At 36.1% G+C, this 8,819-nt stretch overlaps 1 long non-coding RNA gene across 1 annotated transcript; it reads left to right on the forward strand.

Moving 5' to 3' along the window:
• Nucleotides 1-618: 618 nt before the first annotated feature.
• LOC135681761 (uncharacterized) lies at nt 619-6,263 on the forward strand. The gene is made up of 2 exons (XR_010515642.2): nt 619-4,665; nt 5,706-6,263. It is a non-coding gene; the product is annotated as an uncharacterized LOC135681761 (long non-coding RNA).
• Nucleotides 6,264-8,819: the final 2,556 nt, after the last annotated feature.

An 8,819-nucleotide genomic window follows, 5' to 3' on the forward strand; every position in this document is an offset into this window, starting at 1 on the left:
AAACATTTACGAACAACCAAATCGCTTACATGTTTATCATAAGCTTTAAAAAGCTGGTTTGGATAAACCAAAATAAACCAAGATATTTGAAAATACGGCTTTTATGCCATTTTCAAGGAATTTCTTTCTTATGTTCTCAGTATTAGTAAAAACATCTTTTTATTCTTTGTAAATTGTTTCACTAAATTAATAGTGCTTATCATAATATCAATCGAAATTTTTTCTTTCCTTTCAGATTATCAAGTAAATTAAAGCAATGGATGCTTACAAACAAAGAATTATCCTATCTTTGGTTTTAGTTATTGGAGTAGAATTGTGTTGGTCAAATCCATGGGATGGAATGGCTGTCTATTGTAATAGAGAAAGCTACAAAGTAAAAGTTAGCAAGCCAGGATGTGCACAGGAGAGTTTTCAAACCGAGGCTTGCCTCGGAATCTGCAGGTCGTACGTAAAACTGATCAGTCACCATCCTTATGTGCAGAACTTATGCCAGTGTTGCAAAGCTACACGTACTGTTAAGAAGCAATTTTCCCTTAGTAGCTGTGACCAAGGCGTGGACCCCACGGTATTCGTCGATTCAGCAGAAGAATGTGCTTGTCATACAATTAGTTGTTTATAATTTACCTTTAATTATTTCTTTTGCTTTTCTAAATAAACGAGACAAGAAAGGGTGGGGATCAAACACTAGGCACTACTGATCAAAAATTTGATTTCAAACTTTCAATCAAACATTTTCGCAGTCTCTGTTCATACTGTCTCTGGAAGATGGGCATATCCTTTTGAATTTTGCCTCAAGAAAAAAAGTGAGCGAAGGCTAACCTATGCATGCGTCAACTATTTTCAATCGACCCTTTCTACAGCAAGATTCAAATAAGGAAAATTAAAGGGGAGGGACCTCATGTTAGGCCTACCTTCGACAAAAATGGATCATGTTTCAAATTAGTGCAAGTAAGAAGAGAAAAATTTTGGAATGTGACAACTCTAGCCGTCGAGTCTGCACCCAGGCTAGACAACTCCAATAATTTGGCCGCAGGGCTTATGGGGATAGTTATCACTACAGATCTCTGAGTGGTCCTTCACTTGTGTCAACCCTTACACTCTGACGAACCCATGAATCGAATCATTAAAAACAGTGACAATATTTTTTGTGACATGGATTTTGATACCTTTTTAGATATGTATTGTCATTCTTTCGTTCAAATTATTAACAAAATTCTTTTGATGTAGAAATTGAAATATCAAACATGCTTTTTGTTCCTTGTTAGGGTAAATTGAAACAGATATGTATGAGCGTAATGACTTCTCGTAGATTAGGTGGGATATTTTGCTGAAATTTGAAACTTGCTCAAAAGTGCCCGGGGTTTTTTCATTAGCAATACAGTTAACAACTATTAATCATTTTTGTATTAATTCCTATCACCTTTTTAATCATACTCAGGCAATCCTTTCTCTAATTTTTCGAAACCAATCAAAATTTATTTCATGATAAGTATTTATTCTATAAGTATTATGAATTAATTCTCATAAGCCAAAAGTATGGTAGTTTTAACAGCGCATACAGAAGTAAGCTACGCTCATCATACCTAGTAACAACTTTAATATTGGGATATTTATGGTATAAACATCTTGATGTCAATGTCAAATTTATAAAGCCACGTCATGAGAGACAGTGACTACATAAACTCACTATTCTCTTTATATGTTACAAATCTCTGATGTAGCCTATTATAAACCAAAGTAACAAACTTTTACAGAGTATCAACTCTAAAGGCGTTCTGAAACTCGAGTCCTGATTAATCAAATCATATAAGGTGTAAAAACCAAATATAATATGTATTGCTTTAAGTAAGTGATATTGCTGAAGATTTATGAATTTTATTTGAAGCCTATAAGTTGTTGTGTTTTATTCCTTGTTTGCCTGATTCTTGATAAAAAAACTATGCCTCTAGCAACGTTTGTGCGAATAAACAATTCGATCAATCAGGTTTTTGCTTGAATGATGATTCTCATAAATATTTCAGTCCAGTAATTTCGCAATGAAACCCCTATATCTTTAATTAGCGTGTCGTCATCATACGATGGTTTTACTGTGAGAATGCGAAGTATCGAAGCCTAGTTTTTTAGAAAATACAATATTTCCCAGGTGATGGCTTATGCAGTATAGCCAGAACTGTACATGCTTTAAAGTGCCACTGAAATGAAAAAATCGAAATTTGGTTTTTTCATTTTGAGCCCATAAATAGGGATTTCTGGGGTTTTTTGCGGCCATGTCGTGCGAAAGAGGCTGGGGCGAGTGACGTATAAGATTTACATAGTCAATTCATCAGCCATAGTGAGGGCTGTAAGAAGATAAGAAGTCACCAATTGTATAAAACGTGATACCAGCATAGAACTTTTATAGAGTGGGGTACTAGGGTTCCGAACTTCCAAGCAGTGATTGTCATAATTTAGCCGCGATACCAGCATGGAACCTGGTATCGCGACACCGAAAAATATCCCCTTTTGCTATTTATAGACTGGGGTACTAGGTTCCAGGCCTCTAAGTAGTTATTGTCTTAATTTAACTTTTTGATGGCGATACCATGACAATGATGCGACTACGATAACTAGGGACGCCGAGAGGTTCTGCAGACCCCGGGGCGAATTGCAAAGACAAGGCCAAAACGGATAGGCGAAAGAATTTTAGATTAGCATAAATTGATTCTTCCTTGCAAACGTTTAAAAAGTTTTACTTTTTAAGGTATAATTTTGTTGCCTTTAGTCAATTCCATATAAAAATGGATTTCATTACATTTGAGGCCCCCTGACCACGAGGCCCTGGGGCAATTAATCCCCTCTTGACGGTCCTGGCGATAACTGATGCTTTGAGGGTGGCAACGCAAGTTGGAAAGTGGGGAAAGAGCCCTAAAATGTGCAATTTGTGTCGATCTATAATATAAAAACTTTTCCCTTGGTCAATTTGCTCCATAGAATCAAGTTGTGCGCTAATGACTTTTACTCATAATTTGTATAGCTGTTCGCAAAAGCATTCTTATTCGACACGCTCGATAATTCACTAAAGGCAAATGATCGGCACGAGGTCTTGGTACAACCTGAACTCAAAAAGTTTGCTTATTTCGTATGGGCTCGAAATTTTTGCAAGAAAATACCTTGCATATGCCTTGTAGTTAGATAGCTAGTGATATTTAGAGCACAAATATCGCACTATTTCCACCCACTTCGCGATTTTTTGGTTTTTATCGCACTCGAAATACAGTGTTCAGTAATGAAGCCCGCATCACTTCCGCGATTTGTAAATCTTCCGCGCACAGATTTTCGCACGAAAAGTCTTGAAAATCGCGACTTTGAAGCGTTGTAGCTTCAAAACAGTTAACTGTTCCGAAAAAAGAACTTCACTATCGGATTCAGGAGCAAAGACTTGACAGGGAACTTTAAGTGTATAGAACATGACAGCTCTAAGTTGCTACTCCGAGTTTCCCCGCTATATAAACTTATTTTCATACTCTTACATTTACTACCTTAACGGATATACCTTCACTTACATTCACACCCCCTATTTTAATTGAGTTCAATCTCTATACCCAACTATAAATTCAAATAATTGGCAAACCATTGTGAATACCATAGACATAGGAACAAGGGGGCGCAGAAGGCAGGTGCCCCTACTTTTCCGAAACATAGGAAAAATATTTACTTGAAGCTCACGGAAGTGCCCCTTTTTGACTACATGTGACCCATCCCCCATATTTTAAATGCTTCTTACGTCTATTGTGGATACTTTTAGAATGCAAGCCCAGTATCTGAACACGGGGTAGTTTGGAAGATGGCCATGGTTTCTTACTTTTTTTATGAAATAGTAGAGAGCTTTTGCAAAATCATTTATAATGGTTCTCAAATTTGACCTCCCCCAACTTTCCAGCTATCGTCGGAGCCCCTGCTTTGCTGTTTTTTTCCTCATTATGATAAATTCTTTTCCAATGAATCCTACATCCTATAGTTGCTGCTAAATCTGCTTTTGGACTATTCAAGTCCCAAATTTCATTTTTTTTTTCCAATTCTTTTTCTTCCCAACAAATTCAATATGCATATTAGCTTCCTCTAGCTAGAACACATTATTAAACAACACACAGCAAGAAAAAGGTAACAAGGAACAGTGTCTTGTTTTTCTGATCAGCAAAGAACAATCACATCGTCATTTTCGTTTTGCATTTAATCTCTTCAAAATGTGTATATGAAACAAGCAGAAATGGGGGGAAGGGGCTAGTTGAAATCCTAAGTCAGATCACAAGACAAGCTCAAATACTCAAGCTATGCTTATGTCCTTATCCCCAAACACAGCAAGTGATAAAATCGCAGCAATTCATTAAAGATTAAATTGTATAGGTTTTAAGACCATTTGAATGACAAAGTACAGGATTTGGACGTATGATTCAATTTCATCCCGTGGGTCTCTGATGATAATCTGCAACTACTTGCTTTGCCTAATTCTTTCGGGGGAGGCTTTCAAAAACCCTTTCAAAAATTGCTGTCGCATCCCACTACGTCTGGTAAACAAAACAAAGATTAAGAGTGGAGGTGGATTTTCCAATAATTATGCATATTGTTGGGCAGCAAAGTAACCAAAATCAAACTGGAGCTGTTTACGAGATTTGCAAGGGAAGGAAGGTAAGTACAGATTACCGTCAGCTCTTCTTTGCTACATTGCCAAACATTTTTACTGTTCCTTTTGAATATGTGAAGGCCACTATTTGTCTAAATGTATTTAGTTTAGCCAGTGATCACCTTAAACGTTGAAAGATTTAGGAATTTAGCGCAATTCAAACATTTGAATTCTTTGAGCTTACGAATCAGATGCAGCTTACTACAAAATCATTTATGACGGGCATCTTGATATTTAATATCAAAATGTTCAAAAACATAAATTTATTAATGAATAATACATGCCAATAAAAACAAGGCGGAGTTTCCTTTGTATGTAAATATGTGCATCTAGCCTCTGAACCTGAAGGTTTCGATATCTTCAAAAGGCTTTGTTATGGCTGGATTTTTCGCATCTCCCATACTGTAATTAGCCAAACTGTTTTCTTTACAACTATCAAAGTGAAAGCTTTTCGCGCAGAATTTCGAAAGATATTTCAATTCTTGGAATCACTTGTATTAACATAAATGTTTAATTGAAAATATCTGGAAAGAACTATTATCTCATTAGGTTTCTAGATACTAGATTTTGTCCTCAGTAGCCAGCCAACCTGACCAACATTAAAAACCGTTCAGTTCAATAATAATTCAATTCAAGACAGTAAATGCTTCAAAACATGGCTTAATCGTAAAGGAGATTATTTCTGAAATGGCTTTGAAAAAAGCAAACATCAATAGGCAAGCGGCACTGATTGGTCAACCTCAACAGTTATGTGCTCTTGTTTCTGATTGGCCTATTTCTATCCACAACTGGGTATATATATTTCCTAGCGTAGAGTTTTAGATCTATGTTCAGACGTTTTAAACTCTGAAGAGTGTCAGACGAAAAGCTTTAGTTTACAATATGTTTGCAAATATAATATTTTTTCAAAGCCATTTTCAAGTTTTGTACAACCAAAAGAGATTATTTCTGTTGATAAAATCATTATTTTAAAATAAACTGCACATTCACATTGTCGACTACCCAAAAAACTATTTTCTTACTGAAGTTGAAATATTTCTTCTAGATACTACAAAGATAGCAAAACGCTTGACGGGGAAAAGTCAATATGCTTTTGGTTCTGTTGATTGCAGTCGTGACAGTTGTCAATGGTTCAAAAAGTCAATGGGACAGACTACAAATGAAAAGGTTTTGTCGACCATCAACGTATATTCTAACTGTTAACAAAGAGGGCTGCGAGCAAGAGGCTGTAACAGTTAACGCATGTCTAGGTGTTTGTCCGTCATATGTCGAAGTTATATGGCAAGAGCCTTTTTTTAAAAATAACTGCCAATGCTGTAAAGCTACCGATGTTGTCACAAGAAAATTTTTACTGAAAAACTGCAAAAAATCAGTTGATCGAGAGGTATTCGTGCAAAGTGTAAAGTCGTGTTTCTGCCAGGAGACACCTTGTAGTTAGGCAATTGCCAACTACATTGAAAATACTGTTTAAAATTTAAATCGCTGAGGACATTTAATTAGCTTGATTTTTCCTCTGATAGCTTTGTAAACTTTGATTCTATTGAATTTAATAACAGGTAGCGCTTTAATTAATATTGTTTTGATGGTTATGTTTTAAGATTTAGCAATGCTGTCGATTATGTTTTACTATCTACCTATGAGAAATGGAACAAAAGACTCTGTATTAAGTCTAGCAATGAACTGTTTTTCTAGGATATAATTGACATTCTGAATACAAACCTAAAGGGAAATTTCGTTTCCTTATATTACGGCAGATACGTTCGCCTTTTACAAGAACACACATTATAAGAACACTGCGGCTCGATCCCGAACAACTAAGAACAAAGCAGGAGCATGCAAAGCCTCAGATAGAAAATTCGGAGAAAAAAGCAAAAGTGATTTTGGAAATTTTGTCTGATGTAAACAAACCAGAGCCGATTTTATCAGCATAACGATCGTTCTACTGAGAATGAAATGCAAAACTGATTCGGTGTTGTTTTAGAAACAATTGATATTTTGTAGTTTTAGAAAAATTAATGTTGAAATAAGGAAAGTAAAAAGAACACTCAAGCCGAGAAATTATCCAAAAAAGAACATCGAGCCACTGCAAAAATTTTATGGTTCTGATGAAAAAGAGTTTACATTGTATTGAAATATGAGATGAACAGGCCCGGTATGCCACACAGAAACAAAAGTATGAACAAGATATCGAAGGTGGTTGGTTTGCATGATCATAATGGGTTCATCTTTTGCTATACTTTTTGCAAGAGTACCTTACTGCCAATCATAGCATAAAAATAAATCCTAAGCACTGGTGGCTAGTATGGTCCAGACATGGCGTTAGGTCATCACTTATAGGTGTAGAAGACAGTGTACGTACTTGTTGAAACCCACTGTTGTGTAATTGCAAATTTGACTTTGAGTAGCCCAAAATCAAACCTTATGCTAGTGTAACACGGGACAATTTGTATCTTAACGCCACAAGATGCAAGTGTAATTCCTGTGCTGCGCAACGCAGCTCTTTTGCTCTCGCAACGGTTGCCTCTGAAGAAGGACTCTGTTCTACTTTCTGCAACGATTGCCAGCATTTTTATAGCCATTTATACCGTGTACTTGTACTTTTGGCGCAAGTGCAGTTTAAGGTTCTCATTTCAAAAAATGGCTCCAGAGACAACTGCGCAGCCTCAATCGTTGCAAGTTGCAGAAATCGTTGCTGCATTTAACACCCCTTAAAAACATCTTAAATTGCGACACAAGTTGTTGTGGAAAAATTGCATCGTGTAAAACTAGCTCCAAGAAACTGAAGATATTTAACTGTTCCAAATGATATCTTCAGGTTGTATAGTAAGTTGCTTTGCACCGTAGGTCTTCGTCTATAACAAGCAGCTAGGTCATAAATGAGTTGCCACTTTCGATAATTTCAGGTAACTAGCTGACTGTAGCTAAAATCTGATTAGCGCACACTTACTAAGCAGTTGCTATTAACGTTTGTTGAATATCAAAACAGCTTCTGTTGAATGATGCCGCTAGAAAACTGACGAGCTTAATTAACTCCCTAACACCGGATTTTTACACGAATAAGTATATCGAAATTGACTATTCAGTCTATAATTTAAGCATTGAGAAATGTGTACTCACCAAGAAGAATCTTGCGGGCCATTCCCCTCTACAATGTGCTCCTGTTTGTTTGGCTCAGAAATGAGTTGATGTAACCGCTCTTATTTATGCTGGCAAACTGAAAGGTCAATTAGAAAACGATCATTAGAGACTTTTTCTTGGAAAGGTAGATACAAAAATTTGAAAAAGGAATGAAAGATGGTTGGAATGATATATAGACAGAGAACTTTGCATAACAATCTAGCAATCTAGGTAACAGAAGTTTTTAAAGTTTAAATAATAAGAGTAAAGGCCACTGATCATTTTAAGCCATGGGAACATTCTGGCAAATGACCGGAAGTTGCCTTTCCGGAAGCATGAAAAATGCACGGTCAGCTAAATTTAAACTTCTGAATTTTTCAAATCTGATGATACTATCGGAAAGAACATGCAAAACTGAGCAAAAAGATTTAAAAAGAGCAATGTGATCTGACCTATAAGCAAAAAGTTATGGCTGTGGAAACTTTTCGCTTGTAAAACAACTTGCTTTCTCGAGTTTTCTAATAGTGCAGACGCATGGCAGTAGAATTGTGCAGGTTATAATAATACCATGAAGTTCGGTACATGTACACAATCCGATTTGCTGAATAAGATTAAGTTCATATCAAGCTTCAAAAAAGCCCCCAAACGCTATTTTTGGACTGGGGTACTGGTACCCAGTCCTCTTTCTGGTATAGCACTACAACGTTCTTAACATTGCAAGTTATAAAGCTGAAACTTTTTTCTGGCGTTATTTGACGTGCTGGATAAAATGGGATGCGAAAAAGCCTTAAAAATTTCACAAAAGCAATTTTTAAACTATGGTTCTTGTACCCAGTCCTATATTGGACTTGCACTGTAACTTTGTAACTGTTCTAACTGAAACTTGGTTTCCTGACATAATCTGAAGTGCTAGATAAAGTGAAATGTAGACCTAGTTTTAAAACTTCACCAAAGGCTTTATTTAGACTGAGGTACGTATACCTTGTCCATTGCTGGCCATCGTGAAATATTAAATCTAAAAATAATTTTGAAAAAAGCTTTG

Source organism: Rhopilema esculentum, chromosome 12 (assembly GCF_057945365.1).
Source record: "Rhopilema esculentum isolate cy_ngs chromosome 12, ASM5794536v1, whole genome shotgun sequence".
NCBI lineage: Eukaryota > Metazoa > Cnidaria > Scyphozoa > Rhizostomeae > Rhizostomatidae > Rhopilema > Rhopilema esculentum.